Below are 21,553 nucleotides of genomic sequence, written 5' to 3' on the forward strand. Positions count from 1 at the left end.
GATGTAAAGCATGGCACGATTGAATAAGAATGAGTGGCATCCAGGGTGGCATAGCCAGTGCTTAATTTGTAAATAAAAACGTGCCAGTGTCCAAAGTTCTCCTCTTAAACACGCGGCTGCTGCAATTAAATGTGCAAACACGGAATACTAGGGCAGCGTAATCCTGAAGCCATGTTGGGCCTCTTTAGTCCATTTTAAGCCAGTCCCTGCCATTTCACCTCACTCCTGCAGCTTTCTGCTCTCTCCCATTCATACGCTTTCTTTCATTTTTGCATTCCTCCGTCTTTCCCATATGTGTCTTTTGCTCGCAGTAAATGCTTGAGGCAGGAAAAAAGAGTGCCGTCCCTCAAAAATAAGTGCTGGTGCTCCGCACCGGACACAACAAGCACAAATTAAGCACTGGATGGAATCACATGAAGGTTGGTGATGACAAAGAGTTATTGTTTTCGACTCGTAATGCAAGGGGGTTACCAGTTGAGTTGTGCAGTGCGTGCTTTGCAGGGCAGTGAAATAAAAATAAATCATTGAGTTTGGGTATTACTTAAACCATTTTATCTGAAACCTTTTTGCACGTTTGGTAGCAGTCTATCTTATACTGCCAGTAATGCAAGTTTAACCTAATGACTTACATTTGCACAACACACAATTCTCCATTGCAGCAACAAAGATTTCATTCTGTGGCTTTTTGGTTACACACAGACCTTTCAGTGCAATAACTAATAAAGGTTTTATAATATACAGTGATTAACTTAACTTTTTATTTTTTAGTTTAAGGCATGAGTTATGTATGTGGCTACCTGAAAGAGAATATCACACGTTTAACCCTGCCCCATTGCATGCAGCATCACTGTTCCCATACTTTTTTTAATGCACTTTGAGCTGTCTGCTCATCTGATTTATTCATTTATTTCACTTCAGTTGCAGGCAGTGCAAGCACAATTGTGGTCTCCTTGGCTGACCTAAGCGAAATGAGGGTACATGGTCAGTGCTCAGCTGATCTTAGTGCCTAAATTATTTACATCACTAGTCATGCTCTGCTCAGTGTAGCCATTGCTTGCATTTGACACAAAACACTAGTCTTTACCAATAATTTAAGTTTAAGTTCATGGAGTTTGGGTCACTGTATTCTGGCCTCTGGTAGGAATTTAGAGAAGGCTGTCTATCACCTCACACAAACAGCCATTTTCACCTCACACAAGGATGTATTTTTCTGCATGGCCCTGTTGACCTCCAAAAGTCCAGGGTAGAGGTTGCCCGCTAATACAAGTGTAGGGATAGTGCCTGAGTACGTCTGAAGGAGGCAAGAAATTAGTGAAATGCTGGTCTGCTGCCATTTAAAGAAAAGTCCAGAAAGTAGAATAGTAGTAGAGCAGACTACAGATACACACTGGGAATGCTAGATGGCTACTTGTATTTCACCTTTATCTACCGTGTGCATCTGAAAGGCAGTGAAAAGAACACAGGTTGAATCCATTTGGTGGGGTGTTGATTATCATAGGTTAATGGTGGAGCTAATGTAGCAAATGTTACCTTCGCATGTTGGGGCTGACATTATATTGGGATTAACAGGACTTGAACTGTAAAATGCAAAGGGAAAACAGGATTGGGTCTGCTTTCCACAAACTTGAGTTTGGTATGAAAAGTTGAGTAAGTATGAGGGGTAGTTCATTAGGATGTATTAATTTTTACTGTTATCAGTGAGTTGTTCTTAGCTTTACTATAAAACCAGTTTGAAAGCTAGAGCATACATCTTATTTAACCTTGAATATCAGGGAGTTGGTATCCTTTGGCTCATTCTCCATTTCAAAACATGACAAATCCAAAGAGTCAATTGTCTGCCCTGAAACAAATTACTTGCCCCAGCGCAGAGTCAACACCACTTTGTATCTCCATTGAATTCACTGGTGTTGTACCCCAAAATAAGTACATGACATCCTTGGACACTTAAAGTAGAGGTATGCTACAATAACCATTGGCAATTCTAGATAGTATTTTGTTATTGCTTCACACATGATTATCAGTGAACTAGGGACAATGATTGCAATTGTTTTTGCAGTTTCACATATTTGCGTGCAATAGAAATTTGATTTATGCTTTAAAATGTTTGCTTCAGCCTACCATTGCATTATTTCAGTATTAAACGTTTGGGCTACTTTTTGGGCTGGGACCCATTCATTTGGGCATACGTTGGGCTGGTTGTTCGACAGCTTTGGGCTTTAGAAGGCTTTTGAAATCTGGCAACACTGGTGCCCGGGGGAAGGAAGGCAGGCGATACGGAGCGACTCAAGAGGTCGCGTCCTGGTAATTACTCGCTGCCTCACGGCCCCCGGCCACGATTGATTTGACCACCATAAAGATTGTGTACAACGTCATCATTTATATATGCAGTGTTGGAAGGCGCCGACACTACAAGTTTGTACATTGTGAGTTATTCAGCAGTAGAATATTACTGGTGAGAGTGCTACAACACTGAACGTCAAACTATTTATGTTAGAACTACAAGCTAACCTATAACTTGACGTTGCAGTATATTTTATGTACGCCTAATATTTACTACAAACATTATGTGGCCAAGAGAGCAGGAAAAAAATTGGTGCCCTCCCTTTCCTAATTACTGATACCACCCATAGATAAGGACAGGGAGTGAAAAATCTAAATTGTAAAATAATAGGGAATGCCATGCAGAAAACAGTATTTCTATGCCAATACCTGCATGTTTCCAAACATTTTCTGTGGGTGATTTAGGGCTTCATCATAAATTATTCAGAATTACATGCTGGGATACCATGTGGCTAAGAGTAATGTTTCCAGGTAGTATAGCTGTTTACAAGTGGGATAATTATGAAGACCCAGGGCCTCATTTACAATCAGATGCATCGGCATGGATGTGTCAGATTTCTTGCACCTGCTGCAAATGCCCTAACAACACCATGGATGAGCTGTATTTACAATACAGAACTCCATGGTGCATCTTTTCACAGATGCATCAGAAATTCTGATGCATCTGTTGGCGCTAAAATTGGCACCGTAAAATTGACGAACACCAGCAATGCATCAGAACACAAAAGAGAGCCCAAGTTAAAATCCCTGGATCAATCTTTATGACTTGTCTGAGCAGGCATAACAACTTCGAAGCTGTCAAGTCACAGAGTGACGCAGTGAAAAGTTGTAAATTTCACTGCTTCAATTCTGCTTGGTTTATAACATGCAAAGGCCTACCCTGCTTACATTATACCTGGCACAGGTATAAAGTGATGCAGGCCTCTACAAACTGACGCTTTGGGCACAAGGCATCAATTTGTAGAAATGGAGCAGTGTGGAGCACAGATTGCGCCACCGTGGATACAAAAAAATTACGCAAATGCTGTGAAAGCTCCTTGTACATGAGGCCTCCCAGTTTTGCATATGAAATGCATTATAGAATTTCAATTTTCAGGTGGGTTAACAAAGTGCTTTGAGCGGGTGGTAAATGAAAGCCGGGTGCCTGAGCTAGGCAGTAGGTGAATGGTACAGGGTAAGTTGCAGGTAACATGATAGAAAGTTAGCTGGTAGTGGAGACCATTGCACGCCCTCCAAAATGCTACAGGATGGGGTCAGGGTGTGTGGGGGTCGAGACCAGGCTGCATCTGCAGGCTAGAGAGATTTTATGGGCTGAAATTTCTAGCAAGTAAAATTAAAGTTCTTGCCTCTTGGAAATCTGCCTGCAGGACCACAGTGCCAATGTATAATTGGGAGCTATTTCTGCTTTCCACAGTTAACATCTTGGGGGAATAAATGCCTGAGCCATGGTGTCTGCATAAAGAATAAGCACCCTTCATTTCATGACATGTCTTGTGAAGGCAGGAGACAATTTCTATAAAAAGAAACCCATTAAATTGCTGTTCTTGAACGTGCAACTCATAAATTTGATCTTTGGAATTACAAAGCTCTAGTTTTGATTACTAGTTGAGAAGTGTTAAGCTGCCAAATCCAGCAATGCATTCAGGAGTTTCAAAGAGAGTGTCTGTCCTATAAATTAAGAATAAGAATAAGAAATGAGAATAGGAATAAGAATAACAATGGTAAACACAATCCTTTTATGCCTAGTGGTCATCTGATAAGTACTCTTAGGGCCTCATTATGAGTTGGACATACAGACTCAAGATGAGGGTAGGACCACTGCACTACAGGCACATCATGGTTAGCCACAGCAGCACTGAACTCAGTGCCTCTGTGCTGCTCACAATACCTGTTTCAGAATTTTCCAACTGCAGCATTGACTGTGTCACACACATAAATAGCCCTGTAAACATGGCTCAGACCTGCCACTGCAGTGTCTGGTTTGCAGTTTTAAACTGCCAATTTGATCTGGCAAGGGTACTCACGTGCCAGGCCCAAACCCTACCTTTATGTACATGTAAGGCATCCCTAAGGTATGCCTGAGGTAGGCACATGGGCAGGGTTGGTTCAGTGTATGCTAAAGGTAGGGCATGTACTGATGTGTTTTACATGTCCTGACAGAGAAATGCTGCCAAATTCGTTTTTCACTGTTGTAAGGCCGATCTCTCTCATAGGTCAACATGGGGGCTGCCTTTAAATATCTTTTAAGTGCAGGGTCTCTGAACTCATAATTTAAAAATACATCTTTTGGTAAAGTTGTTTTTTAGACTGTCAGTTTGAAAATGCCACTTTTAGAAAGTGGGCATTTTCTTGCTTATACCATTCTGTGACTCTGCCCGCTTGTGTATTCCCTGTCTGGGTCAGACTGACAATTGGGCTGTTTTTGAATCTCCACTAGACAGTGACACAAAGGGAGGTGGGGTGTAGCCTGAATATCCTGATGAGCCATCTGGGCTACTTGAGGGAGGAGCACTTACACCTGAGTGGGCTGTGCCTTCCCTCACACAATGCAGTCCCTAACCCCTGATGTGTGTCTGGAGTCAGAACAGGACAAGACAGGATCTTGTGAACAACAGAGACTTTCCTTTGGAGTTTGCCAACTTCAAAGTAGTGGACTCCAAACCCAATATTTGTAGATCTTTTCTGGACTCAAGAGGAACCTCTGCCAAGGAGAGGAGATGAAGAGCTAGAGGAGGAGTACTGCCCCTTTGACTGTTACTGTGCTTTGCTGGGTTTGACTGGAGTTGCTGCTTCTGTCTGAAAGAGGACAAAGACTTTGTGGTATATTTCTGCTTGTGAAGTGTCTCCAAGGGCTTGGGTTGAGCTTGCCTTCCTTTTGAAGTCTCAAGGCCATCAAAGACTTCCTCTGCCAGCACCTAGACTCTCTGCTGAGACTCCTACCCTGCCAAGTGGTGCCCTATCCAGTCCCTGGACTCTTGAGAGGTGAAGCTGGTGGAACAAAAGCCTGAAATCAATGCACAGGAGCCGTGCATGGAAAATTTCAACGCACCACCTGCAACACAGCTGTAAAAATGATGCACCACCTACATCGTGGCTAAAAACTCAATGCACCTCCTGCATCGTGGGTGGGAAATCGATGCACCACCTGCATTATTGCTGAGAAAATCAAGAATCACCTGCATTGCAGCTGCTGAAAATGACACAGACCCGACACAGCATGGATTCTCTTCCTTTTGTGGCTGGATTTCACACGTAACATCGCATGGCATGAAAATCGATGTGAACCTGCCTGGACCCGAGGTGCCCATCTGGAAATCAACTCATCTCTCTCTTGCGGGAGATAAAAACAACACATCTCCTACCCGACCAGTGAAAAAACAATGCACGGCCTCACTTGCGAGTAAGGAATCACCGCATCTCTGACTTTTCTGATGCACGCTCGCCCGTGCAGCTTTATTTTTGATGCAAACCAGGTACTTTGTGTAACATCAACAAATCCTTCGTTTTTTATAAAGTAAGACTCTTTTTAATTTAAAAATTCATAACTTTAATTGTGTATGTTGGATTTTTGGCATTTTGGTCTTGTTTGATTTAGATAAATATTGGTTATTTTTCTAAACTGGTGTGGTGTCCCTTTTGTAGTGTTTTCACTGCATTACTGTATGCTTTGGTACAAATACTTTACACATTGCCTCTGAGATAAGCCAGACTCCTTATGCCAAGCTACCAAGGGGATGAACAGGGGTTATCCTAGGGCTGTGTCTTCCTTACCCTAACTAGAGTGAGGGTCCCTGCTTGGACAGAGTGCAAGCTGACTGCCAACCAGAGACCCCATTTCTAACAATTTATTTCCACGATCATGGAGTTAGTGGTGAGGAAGATTTGTACTTAATAAATGATGAATTGATGGACATTTTGGCCCTATAGATTTTTTCCAGCACACTGGTCTTCTAGTCGCAATTATATCATGTTGAAAAAGACAGTGAGGGATCCTGACCTGGAGAGTGGGCGTAGGATCAAATGCATTTACCAAAATGTAAGATACCCTCACTCACCATGGATTACCACAGTTCATGCCAGTGAGCAACATGCAGACTTTATACTTCAGCTTGCTAGTACTGAAAATGCAAATTCTGTTTAATTACTTTCATTAGGATAACATCAAATTGCCAACTAGAGATAGTTGTGAATATATCATGTAATAGAAACAAAGACCATTATCAAAGACAGATCACAAATAAATGTGTAAATTATATACAGTTGTCGAACAATAAAAACAAAGCCTTAATGAAGGAGTACATTGGTGCCTTAAATATGAACTTTAAAGATTCTGATCAACACAAATCGAGCTGATGTTAACAGTAACGTTGGACGTTGTGAGAATACCCCTATTTGGGACATTAGGTGAACTGTAATGTTATGTTACCAGATTTGTAAATCATGGCAAATACCTCAAAAGTTGTCTTTACGCTGAGTAAACACAGGGAAGGAAGTGTCCCAATCAAAGCCAGAGTCAGTGCTCTTAACAACAGAGAACAGTTCGACAAGTCCCAGTAATTGAAAAGGTAGGCCTTCAAAGCCTCCTGAATCTTAGTTAGGAAGGGGCAACTTGTAAGGGACCTGGTAGCTCATTCCGGAGCTTTGCCACCCACCCTGAAAAGGCCTTGCCACCTCAGCGAGTCTGTTTAAATCTGGGCACAACCAGCAGTTGCACTCCAGAGGAGAGCATACAGAGTGATGGTGTATAATTGTGACATTTCTGAATCAAGTACTCTGGACCACTGTGAGGAACTGCTTTAAATGCAAGGCATTTCACATTCTTTAGATTTTCTTAAGAAGACCCAGGAATAGAGCATTGCCATAGTCCATGTGGCTTAATCTAGGCACCTGCTTCACCACATAGTGAACTGATTTAGTAAGAGGAGGTAAGACCTTCCTGAGCAGTTTAAGGAGGAAAAACACATTGATGATTCATGTTTTATTTGGCTCACCAGGGAAATAAATCCTTAGATTTTTGTCTTGGCAAAAAATCAAATGGCAGTAATTTACTTCACACAGTGTTTTGTCACTTTATTTTTGCATGTCTTCAAGCTGGTGATCACCATCCCTTTATTTTCCTTAGTAGGATAAGAAATCTTTCTTTTGAAACTGGCATGAAGTCAAATTATTTTGTGCACACTTTTAAATCTGATGGCTGTGGTTTTTAATGCTTTGTGGTCATCAGAGGAGTACTCTTAATCTTTTTGAAAATTAGAGAATATAGAACTGCCAAGATCTTGAAAGACCTTGATCTATTTCCACAATCATGGAGGTAGTGATAAGGAAGATATGTACTTAATAAATGATGAATTGATGGACATTTCAGCCCTCTAGATTTTTTTCCAGTACTCTTGTTTTCTAGACGCATTTATATCATGTTCAAAAAGATTCACGCACTAGGGACCGCCACTTACCCAGGATATGATCCCAAACAAATAGAAGGATCAGTCCTGCGGACCCCTCCCTGCCTTGGTGATTGCACCCTCCCCAGGGCTATAGAAACATTTAGACAGGGGTATGTCACAGACCACCAGCTCTGGGGACCTCCACCTCCATGAGGCAAAATTAAAAACTCGGAGGGGGGCCCCTTCTTGGAGCCCTACATTGCTTTGGAGACAACCACCGCCAGGGCCGGCTCCTGCTACCTCCTGAGGTGCCCACCCTTGGGAGGTTGCTGTTTGCTTTTGCTTCATGGGAGCTTGTGAGGTTCTTGAGAAATAATCACACTGTCAAAGTTACAGACACACAAGGTCAATGAAGACATTTCCTCGGAATCCTTTATGTAGCTGTAGTGTTTGAGATGCACTATACATTTACCCAAAGAGGTAACACTTACTAATTAGCCACTAGAAAGTATTCCATTTGGGTAGACATTTTCCACTAAATGGTGGCTCTTCTAGTATAAATACGTACGGCAGGATTCAGTCTGGCACAATGCTCATTTCACAGTAATTAAACCTCAACAGGAAGCACTTACTGATTTAGAAAAACAGGTGCTCAAGCTGAAGCTCTACTTGTGTAAACTACTAATCATCCAAATTTCTAGTGCATGGTCAAGGCAAAACAGGTTTTTTTCTCTGCATATTCACTTTGAAAACTTATTTGTAAACCTTGGTGTTTGCATCCTTGCTTTTTTAGTGCAATATCGTATGCATTGACTGTGATGAAGGGGTTCTTTTTGGTAAACTGCTGCTATCATTCAACCCCTGCCAAGCACGGCCAAAGTCTGTGCATGATGTGGCATTGGGTGGTTATAGGGGGTTGGCTGCAGGGCCTGGCCTCCGGGAATGACCAAAGGCCATGCGTTGTGAGGGGCTGGGAATTATTGGGGGTGGCCCTGCAGCCAACCCTCTCTGTGCATGGTCAAAGGGTGTGCATGGTGAGGGGTTGGGTGATTGTAGAGGGTGGCTGTGGCAGCCAAACTCTACTGGGAACAGCTTTCAGCTGAATTTCTATGGTTTTGTGTGCTTAAAATCTGAACCTAACTATGACGTTCCTGCAACCTTTATTTTTTTAGTGAATTTTTAAGGTTTAATTATTCTATTTCTTAACTATAATGTCACTGTAACCCTTGTTTCTTTTCAGCGAAAATGTACACATTTAGCTTTTTAGAACCCCAGCCATAATTTCTATGACAAAACTAACCTCCTGAATATTTTAATTTCTACAGGAAATGCTGTAGGTTTAACAGCTATAATTTATCAAGAGGGCTTCAGGTGTGTCACAGATTTGTCATAAACACAGAATGTTAGTGTTCTTGATTGCCATTAGAACATTGGAGAAAACTGCAGTAGAACAAGGGGGAATCAATTGACAGGCTACTGCTGCTGTTAGAAGTACATATTTTACTCAAAATATCTGACTTTGTTCTCACATGGCTAGTGTAACGTTATAGAAAATATGCTCTCATTTTAGCTTCAAGAAAACTTTTCCAATTCTCTATGAGCAAATCATGAGACAAAACAATTTTGCTTTAAGCATGGTTCATCAAATCCTAGCAGATGGTCAAAGTTGTTTGCCTGGCAAAGTTACCTTACAACACAGCACAGTTCCTAAAATTAAAAAGATACCAGCAAAGGATAATTTATAATGGGACTACAACCAGCTATCACCATTTATATATGTTCCTTTTTGTGACCCTCAAAACCTGGCATTCTATATTGCGTATGTCAACAACCTTTTTAGACTACAGGAACTAAACTTGCTGATTGAAACAACTGAGGATGCCCATCTTTGCACGCGTATATTGGGGCATATTTAAGAGCCATAGCGCCTCCATGCACCACATTTGCATAATTTGTTTGATGCAAATATGGCCCAACAAGACCAAAAACCCCACGCCATATTTACAAAATGGCGAAATGCCTGCATTGAGTCACTTTGTAATCCTTTGGGCTACATGATGCCTTTGGCAGGCATAATGTATGCAGGGGGGTTCATTCATAAGGGGGGGGCAAAAAAATGGTGCACGGAAATATAGGAGATTTCCTTGCACCATTTTATGCAGCACTTTTAAGGCCTGCTCAGAGCAGGTGTTAAAAGGAAGCTTCCATTGCTTACACTAGGCCTCTGGATGCTTTGCAGGATTAGTGTCAGAATTTTTTACGCTAATCCTGCAAAGAGCCAGACTGGCGTCAAAAATTCTGATGCTAGTCCCCTAATTACCATCATGGTGCGCTGTATTTTACAAACGGTGCACACATGGTGGCGTTAGGCAGGGCGCTAAAAGGCGCAACAAAACTGGCACTGCATTGTGTGCAGCTCCATTTTTCTTAAATATGCCCCAAAATGTTTTTTGTAAGAAAGAGTGCCAGTAGGTGGACTGTGTATCTTCCAGGCCGGGAGCTTTAGTGAAGGGACTTTTGATAATAGCCAACACAACTTTATGTAATTCGAATTCTATAGTTATGGCTATATCTGGGGACACAATTCAGACTTCTTGTCAATAAAGTGGCACATGTTTATAATATATTCCCTGGGGGACACATGTGGAAATAGTATACAGATGAATATGTCAGTCAGGCAGTCTGTAGTTGGCTCTTCTCAGAAAGTGCATAATGCATATTATCATATAGATGTATGTATAGCCTGAAAAAACAAAGGTTAAAGGTACAGTGTAGTTAGGTGGAAATGTTGGTTAAACATACTATTTTGAATTAATAAAACCACTGAAATGAGTGGATATGTTGGGGGAAAGTTCACAGTAGCTTCACTTTCATTCTCTGGCATACAGTATATCGTTTTAAAAATGGTCTACCCATCACTCCGGTCCAAATCTCACACTTAACATACACATTGTTTTTTTCATCAATTTGGTGGTTTTAGCTGCTTGCAAATGGCACCGGTATCATTTAGTTTATATGAAATACTCAAGTTCTCCCAAGTCTGTAAATCCGTCCTTCTCTTTTTAAGGGCTTGCTTATATACATTTCTACACGCGGCAACCTTTTCCCTATCTTTTAGTTCACACTTCAATGCCTACTGTTTAGCTTGCTAATCAACGTTTTATCAAACCACTGTAATGAATGGGGTTTCTACATTTAAGACCCTGGTTTTGTCACTCAGCCTAATAAAGGCCTCTGTGACCTCTCGTGCACTTTCACTTTTTAAAAAGACATCGATAAACAAGTTCTAAATTAGTCTCACTTAAACTGGATAGTAAAATTCTAAGGTCTGCATATTTCTAAATTAGCTGCAGCCCATTTTCTCTCATAGCACGTTTTACACATCCATCACTATTAATGAATGGTTTACCCTGTGGGGTGGTTCTAATAACAATAAGAGCATTATGATGTCTATGTATACTTGGGCTTATATCCCATCTACAATTTAGTGTATCATAGTTCTTGAGATAAAAGTATAATCGACAAATAAACTAAAAGCCCGACCTACAAGAGTTGGCACTAGGGGTTTAGCAGAGATTAACACAGAGCTCATTAAGAATAAGGAATTCTTGACCCAGCAGAATATTTCGAAATTACAGAAGCATATAATGAAATTCAGCAAAGAGAAAGTATATCCCTACATTAGAGAAGATTTTGAAATAGATACTGCATCACGATCCTCAGATGAATCACTACCTTCCAAAAAAACAATCGGAGATACAGCAACAGCTCCTCCTCGGATGGATGGAGTGCTGATGAAGGGCCACATCCCTACAATGGCTTCCCCCATTTCTCCATGCATCAAACTCCTTCTTGGCCATCACCATATCCTTTCCATCAACCACGCCCGATGCCCCTTATGGATCTTTTTTAGACCGAGGCCGGGGCAGAGGAAGAGGCAGACGGAGAGAAAGAGGAAGACATGTCCATTGGGCACCACAGGAACCTCAGATGGTAACCCGCAGCCAAGGGAAGAATCCTGCAGCACGGATTTAGTTATCAATTTGTCAACAAGGCAACTTATAGTGGAAGAAAATACGGTTTTGAATAAAGGTCTAGGTTTTGTCCCTACTCCAACAGACGACGTTTTCCAGGTTAATTCAGAATTGACTAAATTCTTCAGGAAAATCAGATTACATTTTTTCTTTAAAGATAAACCAATAGAGTCTCAACAAGAAGACATAGGACTTAGGGCTCCATCAACCTTTTGTTCTCTCTTTAACACCTGTGCCCTGCGAGGTACCTGCCTTCGAAAAAGCAGTTATGATGGATGTACAACAGTTAAATCCAAAACGTGCCTTCTGTAACATTACCACAAGAGAGAGAACAGCTTTGAAAACTCTCTGACAAGACCAGACCATAGTTATCAAACCAGCAGATAAGGGTCGAGCTATTTTAATTCAAGACTCCCTTGCATATAGATCAGAATGTCTTTGATTATTGAGTGATTCCACTTATTACACTCCGATTTCACGTGACCTGACCAAACGATTACAGCTAAAGATTCGGTCCTTGATCCATGAAGCTGTATCTAATTCATGGATATCTTAGAGAGAGGCAGATTTTTTGCATACCATGAACCCATGTATCACCTATTTTTACTACCTCCCAAAAATACATTAGGGGATTACACCTCCACCTGGATGTCCCCTTTCTACCTTTTGTGATTTCTTTTTACAATAAATTGTAAGAGAATCATCTACTTTTTTGAAGGACACTAAGTAGGTCCTCAATTTGATAGAGTCCATTAACGAGACAAACACAGTACAGGCATTAATCCCCCTGGATGTAGAATCCCTTTATAATAATATTCCACTAAAAGAGACACTACGGGTGATATAGTCTGTCCTTCTCAACAGATCACTAAGTACTACTACACCTGTACATTTCATTTTACAGTGTGCCACACTAGAACTTACTAAAAAATGTTTTCAATATGGGGACCAGCTATATCATCAGACTTGTGGTACTTCCATGGGGAGTACCTTTGCTCCGAGTCTAGCTTGTCTATATACGTATCATTTTGAACAATGCTGTATTCTCAACACTACTAATCCCTTCTCTGACAACACCAGACTTTTGCGTCGATATATCGAGGATATTCTGATCGTATGGCAAGGAGATACTCAACTGGTCCCTCATTTTACCAATTGGATCAACGGTCTAGATCCTTTTTTAAGGTTTACCTCCACAGTATCCACCGAAGGTATTGCCTTTTTGGATCTCACCATTAGTATTAACGGTGGCAGACTACATTCTTGTACGTACAACAAAAAGCCTGACCGTAACAGCTTTCTACTATGTGAAAGCTACCATCCAAAAGCCCTACGGAACAATTTACCATACAGTGAATTTTTGAGACTACGACGTAATTGTGGCAAAATATCTTCTTTTGACCAACAGGCTGGTGACCTTACGACTAAACTTCTTGAGAAGCATTATCCAGCAAGAATAATCAATACAGCACGTTAACAAGCTAGGGACAACAATAGAGAGGCATTATTATCAACAACATTGAAGACTCCCCCATCCCGTTTAACCTGTGTATCTACCTTTTCACCAGCTTCGAACTCTCTCAAGAAACTGATCAATAAACGTTGGTTGATTCTCACGAGTGGAGGAGTCAACATACCAAAACCTTTATTTGCTTTCAAAAGATCTCCCAATGTCAAAGATTCGGTTGTACATACTAGACCCTTTCTAATTAATAAAGACGCAGATCAAAAGACATTGTGGGCCTTCCCACCGGTGAAAGGACATTCTCCTGCGGTAATTTCAATGTTTGCCCTCTTACTAAACACATCCAAACAGAAGACTTGGAACCTATTGGGCCTTGGAGACTTCTAAAACATACCAATTGCAATACTCGCAATTGTATTTATATGATCGTCTGCCCTTGCGGCCTACGATACATAGGAATGACGATAAGACCAGTAAAAGTTAGAATTAACAAACACCGTAGTAATATTAGATGTGGACGTCTCACGACAAAATTGAGTATTAATTATCGTGATGCACAACATACGCCAGAGGATCTGTGGTGGATCGTGCTGGAAGTTGTTCAATCACCCACAAGAGTGTTGTTAAATGTAGAACAACGTTGGGTGTACAAACTGAAAACACATATCCAGGGATTGAATGATGAAATCCCATGGATGAGCGTTGCTGAATGTATGAGGTAATTACCTCTCTCTTCAATTGCTATTCACCATCTTATGTGCCCTTTGCAAGTTGTCAAGACCTAAGAAGCCCAATTTCATAAGATCTCCATAGGGGACACCTTTTAGCCCCTTTCTTTTAAGTTTAGGTTTCCTCTACCTATATCAATGGCATATATCATGTTCTATATACATTGAGACTGGTGCATTTGACAATCCCATGACATCAATCCACATGGGACCTTTTCAAGTTTATTTTAAATGAAGCACGACTTGTTTTTTGGTTCTTTTTACTCTAGTTACTAGGTTAAAGGTGTGGCTAAAAAAACAATAAATTCTATAAGTTTTTTTTGTCTTTCACTACCAGGTAGCTACATATAAAATAGCACTCAGCTTAAATGAAAAATAAATAAATAAAGTTGTTACTCTGGGGGAAACGCAGTATAGTGCATTATGAAACCTCTATTAGTTAGTGCACTGCAGAGATCAATGTGTAACCCTAGATCCACAGAATTAAATCTTGGATGGTGCAGTGAAGAATAGTGACCTGTGTATTTTTACTGCTAGTAGGTCCCTTCAATACTTCTTCAGTGGTAGTAAACTCAATGAAAATACAAAATGTCAATTAAAAGCACACACTTCTCAGCTCATGGTTAATTCTGTGCACTACCACTCAAAAATAATTCTTTGTTATGTCAAAGCTGTGAGTGGTTCAAGCAATTAAACCAGTTTCTCTCAAGCGTCCTTTAGTTTTGCATATTACTGTATCCTTTTGAAGATTCACTCATTGCGCACATTTGCATTTCTTTCACGGAGGCAGGGACCGTGGCAGGATGTCATGTTTAGCTTTCTTAGCTGGCTGCCCGGCTTCAGTTTCACAGCACAAGAGACTCTCTGTCTGATTCTTCAGCTGAAGCATTTCCACTATAGGAATTCCCAGGAGGGTTGCCTTTTTACAAAAAGTAGGGGAACTGTTTCTCATAAATCAGGAACGTTTGGGCATGTCATGCCCCACTACCAGCAATGTATGTCCTTTTCCTAAGTATGATGTATTATTGGACTGTTTTTCCAATAAACACAAAGAGGGTATGATAATTTAAATTATCCTTAGTCAGGAAATCATCATTATAATAGTTTATTAATACCAAATTAAAATTACCCTCCCATTTGAAAAAAAGCCTGGATAAGCTGCCTCTTAGTAGTTATTGGCATTATGGAACATTGTACTGTAACTTTAAACCAAGCTGGCAAGCCCGACCAGGCCCAACCTGAGCACAACAGGAGTACTGGCTCTGTAGAACATACTTACCCATTGCTATTACATTATATATCATTAGTTGACAAGGTTTCCAGCAGCATAACAATATCTAACAATATCTAGCCAGTTCTCTACTTAGTTTAGCTGCAATGATCTATCTTATCAGTTTTAAATGATAATACATTGGAGGAGTTGAATTGTTAACACTACCACTGTCAGGCACATGGTATGTAATTTGGTGGATAGTGTAGATTTAGAGGTAGTGTAGAACTTCCGTGTGAGACAATCCATCCCAGGTCTTTGCTTCCTCTGGATTTGATCTATGACTGTCTTGATTTCTTGAATTCAGCTTTCAGGATTGTCATCTGTTCTAAGGATAGTCTGGTCATATGAGCAGAGGCCAGAAAGCTGTGATAAGAGAAATATTTGGAACAAACACAATTCAGTAGTGCTAGAAATGGGGTCTTTGGTTTGCAGTCAGGTTACCCCATGTCCAAGCAAGAACCCTCACTCTAGTCAGCGCAAAATAGAAGCACAGCTGGGTAACCCCCACTCACCTCATTGGTAGCTTGGCATGAGCAGGCAGGCTTAACTCAGAAGAAATGTGTAGAGGTTTTGTACCAACACACACGGTAATAAAGTGAAAACACTACAAAATGGACACCACACCAGTTTAGAAAAAGAGGCAATATTTATGTAAATCAAACCAGACCAAAACACCAAAATCCAACATACACAAGTTAAAATACACATTTTCAAAAGGATAAGAGTCTTACTCCATAGAACACAATGGAAACAATGATTTTGCACAAAGTACCTGGTTAGCGTAAAAAATAAAGCAGTACGGGTAAGCGTGCGTCGGAAAAGTCAGTGATGCACTGATTCCTTCCTCGCAAGGGAGGCTGTGCCTCGTTTCTTCTCCGGTCGGTTTGGCAATGCATTGTTTTTCTCCCTAGCAAGAGACCGATGCGTTGATTTCCATACGGGGTACCTCAGATCCACGCAGACTCGTGTTGACTTTGACGCTCATGGACAATGCGTTGAAAATCCTGTCGCATTGTGTTAGAAAACCGTGCTGTGTGGGGTTTGCGTCATTATCAGCAGCCGCAAGCGGGTGTTCCACTTCAAAGGAAAGTCTCTGTTGTTCACAAGATCCTGCCTTGCCCAGGCCAGGCCCCAGACACACACCCGGGAGCTGGTGACTGCATTGTGAGAGGGCAAGCACAGTCCATTCAGGTTTAAGTGACCACTCCTCCCTCCACTCTACAACAGATGGGTCATCAGGATATGTAGGCTACACCCCATCTCCCTTTGTCTCACTGTCTAGAAGGGATTCACAAACAGCCCAACTGTCAAACTGACCCGGACAGGTGTGAACGCTGAATTAATTACTAATGATTTATATGTAATTTGGGTTAAGAATGTGACTAATATAGAAAATGTGGGACTTGGAAAATATGCCCACTTGAGTGGCCGCTATAGAATACGTGATGCTTTTATAAAATGAGTAATAATAATATTAATTGAAGTGCATGCATTAAGAAAATTGCAGTAGTGTGTTATATAAATTATTTAATGTTATGTATTTAGCTTTATTAATTATAGGTCTTAAGAAAGCGAGGTTTGGGCCTAATCTGCACAAGCCTCATATTAAGCTACACTGTTTAATCAAATCATGGGAATGTATGTCCAGAGAAATTATTACATTTCTTGTTCACGCTGTGTTGACCAAACGCTTGCAGATGTCTTTAACTTTCTCATGAGAAATGCTTTGCTAGAATGTCTTGTAGTAGAAGTCATTATTTTGTATAGTTTGATGCGTGAGACAACGATGTTCCCAGGAGCTAACAAATGTTGCACTGACCGGAGTACGAATTGCTACAAAAAGGTTACCTGACGAGTCTGACGATGGGAACAGGAGGAGAGGAGCCAATCATCGACGTGTGGAAGACAGTTTAGGTATATCTTAGATTTGGGTTTTTATTTCTATTGGATTAATTGAAAACGTACGATTTTCTGACCAATGGCAACATGTGAAGTTCTTTAGGACATTTTAACTTAGCCCAACTGTACGGAGGGAGGAAAGGCTTATTCTATTCTGTTTGAGAAGCTGAACAGTACCTGATGATTTATTTCTATATTTAACTTTATTGCTTAAATGTCTGATCCTGAATGCTGGTCCCTTAGATATTGCTTCTTAAATGGTTTCAGATAGTTTAGAGTCCCTGTGTCTGAACCATTCCCTTCCATTGCACCTTGGCTGAAGCTGACCGAATGGATGTCCAACTGATGAAGATAATTGCAGCTTGCTGATCCATATGAGGAGAGATATAACAAAATGCTCTTGTTCTTGTTGTAAGTTTGGTCTCTGTTTCTAGGTACCAACCGCTATTTTGATAGAGCCATAGCTAGATGTTTTTCCAAATTAACTTCGTCTAAATTGTTTTGTATGACGTCCAAACATGCCATTCTAATCAGAAGGTTAGTTAGGGAGTCCCAGAAAATGCTAACAAATTATTCCTAAAGAGTTGATCTTGTTAACCTGTGGAATCTAGATGTATGCTATTTCTATTGCACAGTTATTTTTGCTATTGGTTTGTACTGTGACTCTTGAATGCTTAATTCTCAATGCATTTTCTAAATTGATATTCTTTAGAATATTTGGTCAATCGGTGTTATTCATATGTGCTTATCATTTGGTGTTGAGATTAATATACTGTATGTGACCTTAGCATTGTTCATATAAGAAATTAAACTTTCTAACTTTTACTTAGAGGTGTGGCTATTCGTGGCCAAATGGGTCATGGTGTGTAAAGATTACTGACTCTAAACGTATATGTTGATGTTTATTGATTATGATGATGTAATTGCATTGCATTTGGGACTTATGGTGGAATCACTCTAAGCATAGTCAAAAGGTCTATTGAACGTCTAATGGCTCCTCTTATAAAACAAATTTAAAAGGAGAAATAAGGACAGACATGCTAACACAGGCAATCCCCAAACAGGCAGACTCACAAAATGGTTTAATCAAGAAAATGCCTACTTTCTAAAAGGGGCATTTTCAAACTAACAATCTAAAAACCAACTTCACTACAAGATGTATTTTAAAATTGTGAGTTCAGAGACCGCAAACTCCCTATTTCTCTCTGCTCTCAGAGGGAAACTGCACTTTAATGTTATTTAAAGGGAGCCCCCATATTCACCCATGAGAGAGATAGGCCTTGCAACAGTGAAGACTGAATTTAGCAATATTTCACTGTTAGTACATGAACACACTTCAGTACATGCCTCACATTTAACAAACGCTGCACTCTGCCCCTGGGGCTACGTAGGGCCTACCTTAGGGGTGCCTTACAGGTATGAAAAAGGAAGGTTTAGGCCTGGCAAGTGGGTATACTTGCCAAGTCAAATTGGAAGTTTAAAACTGCACCTACATACACTGTGGTGGCAGGTCTGAGCCATGTTTACAGGACTACTAATGTGGGTGGCGCAACCAGTGCTGCAGGCCCACTAGTAGCATTTGATTTACAGGCCCTGGACACCTCTAGTGCACTTTACTATGGACTTTATAGTAATTCACATATGCAAATCATGGATGAGCCAATTTACACATACATTTTACATTGGAGCACTTGCACTTTACTACTGCTTAGCATTGGTAAAGTGCCCAGAGTATCAAGAACAGCAAAAACAGAGTCCAGCACACATCAACAACCTGGGAAGCAGAATCACAACATTAAGAGAAAACACCCCAAGGACTCTAAGTCTAACAATTAGTATAGTCAAATTTGGGCTAAATATGTCACAAAATGTACTTTTTTCATGTGTGACATTTGGTCTCTTCCGTTTCCAAAACAAAAAAATAACATACAGCATGGGATCACTAGATTGCCAGATAAGGACATATGATCGAGCAATGAAGACCTTTAAAAGAGGTCTAACAGAAAGATCACAAATCACCAAAATGGGAGAAAAGGAGAACAAAAGTACAATGTAATATAACTCTCGGGCCCATATTTATACTTTTTGACGCTAAACTGCGCTAACGCAGTTTAGCGTCAAAAAATTTAGCGCCGTCTAACGCCATTCTGAAGCGCCATGCGGGCGCCGTATTTATGGAATGGCGTTAGCCGGCGCTAGCAGACCGGCGCTGCCTGGTGTGCGTGGAAAAAAACCACGTAGACCAGGCAGCGCCGGCGTAGGGGGAAAATGGCGTTAGGGCGTCTTAAAATGGGGCAAGTCAGGTTGAGGCAAAAAAATCGCCTCAACCCGATTTGCGCCATTATTTTCGACACCCAGACGCCATTTAAATGACTCCTGTCTTAGTAAAGACAGGAGTCATGCCCCCTTGCCCAATGGCCATGCCCAGGGGACTTATGTCCCCTGGGCGTGGTCATTGGGCATAGTGGCATGTAGGGGGGCACAAATAAGGCCCCCCTATGCCACCCAAAAAAAATTAAAAAATATAGAAAATTATACTTACCTGAACTTACCTGAATGTCCCTGGGGTGGGTCCCTCCATCCTTGGGTGTCCTCCTGGGGTGGGCAGGGGTGGCAGGGGGGGTCCCTGGGGGCAGGGGAGGGCACCTGTGGGCTCATTTTGAGCCCACAGGCCCATTAACGCCTACCCTGACCCAGGCGTTAAATAGTGGCGCAAATGCGGGGTTTTTTGACCCGCCACCTCCCGGGCGTGATTTTTGCCCGGGAGTATAAATACGACGCATTTGCGTCGCCGTCATTTTTTTAGACGGGAACGCCTTCCTTGCATCTCATTAACGCAAGGAAGGCATTCACGCAAAAAAATGACGCTATTTGCCCATACTTTGGCGCTAGACGCGTCTAACGCCAAAGTATAAATATGGCGTTAGTTTTGCGCCGAATTTGCGTCGAAAAAAACGACGCTAATTCGGCGCAAACGGAGTATAAATACGGGCCTCAGTTTCCATTCACGTTTGTATATATTAGCAATTTCAACAGGGCCAAACCATACTGGTTTCACATTGCCCATGAGGTTTTAAATCTTCCTCCCATTTCCAGGCCAACATCTTTGATGGGGAGGAAAGAAAGATAAGGAAAAAGGTAATAGCACCATTTTTAGGAGGCACCAAGCAGACAGTTAACATATCGCACACTATGATTCAGCCCCTGCCAGCTGGAAACAAAGATAAGTGACGCTGATTGTTATCATAAGTAGCCTGTATGCCATGCTCCCAATGCAAGTGTGAAACAGAAGGGGGGCATCTTCCCTCATGCCTTTGCTCTACAGTTCCTGTAGGCGAAGAAAGGGACATTTCAAACAGGGAGATATAGTCCTGAAGCTTTCATAGGTGGCTAAGCGATAAAGATCAGTAATCCATTGCTGTTATACAGGCATCTGCTGTGAGCGGCAGTGGCAAAGTATATAGATCTTGTAATGCATGAGGCCTGTCACCATCCTCCTCTGCCAGTGCAAGGATGTGTCATCTATGTCTAAAAAGCCATGCAGCAGAGCAAGTTTGCTGAGGTTTGGTAAAGGGATAATACTAGTGGCAGCTTTTGCACAATATCTTGCCACTACTGAGCTGTGAAATGACAAGACCACAGGATATGGTGGAGATCCCAGCCCTCTGCAGCACATCTCTGGCAAGCGCTGTTTGGTGATAATTTGGCTCTGTGTAATTTGTAGGGAGACCAGTACCAGACATGTAAAATTTTAAAGTGGGAGAATTTTGCTCATATCTCCTGTAGTGGGTGGTCATGTTCAGTCTATTCAACGTCAGAATAAACGACCCCAAGTGGCGCCTGCCAGGACGTTTTTAGTGCCAGCCGCATACTATGTGAACACAAATTGCCTATAAGTAGTTGGAACATGTTAGAGATGGAACCACATGAAAGGCTCCATTGTCTTAAACCTAAGAGAGGAGATTCTGAGAGGACAGGATCCTTCCCCAGTAAACGTCAGAGACAATGCCGCTATTGCCAAAACCTCCATGTTTGTGTTTAGGATAGGCGAAAGTCTAAATATAAATACTCAAAAGATCTGAATGTATCTCTGTCATATAGGTAATTAATTGTCTGAATCCCCCTTCTTTCCCACTTTGGTCATCTAAGCGAGTCTTTCCAGATTGACCACTCTGCCTTCAAGGTCGGGGGCATTGGTCCAACTTGGAGGCACAGGAGTCGTAGAACATTCCCAGGCCCAGTGACGCATGTGTAGTATTCTGTTCCAGTGGCACTCATACTAATTGGTTATCTGCGGGTACTGATAGATCAACCAATTGCAAGAGATGGTATTCAGGACAGTATAAGTACATATCAGGTAAGCACGGTCCTCCGGCCTGAGTATCTGCATGGAGTTGGGCCGGTTTTACATGGCTTAGTATTGTATTGGG

This window comes from Pleurodeles waltl, chromosome 5 (assembly GCF_031143425.1).
Source record: "Pleurodeles waltl isolate 20211129_DDA chromosome 5, aPleWal1.hap1.20221129, whole genome shotgun sequence".
Classification (NCBI taxonomy): domain Eukaryota; kingdom Metazoa; phylum Chordata; class Amphibia; order Caudata; family Salamandridae; genus Pleurodeles; species Pleurodeles waltl.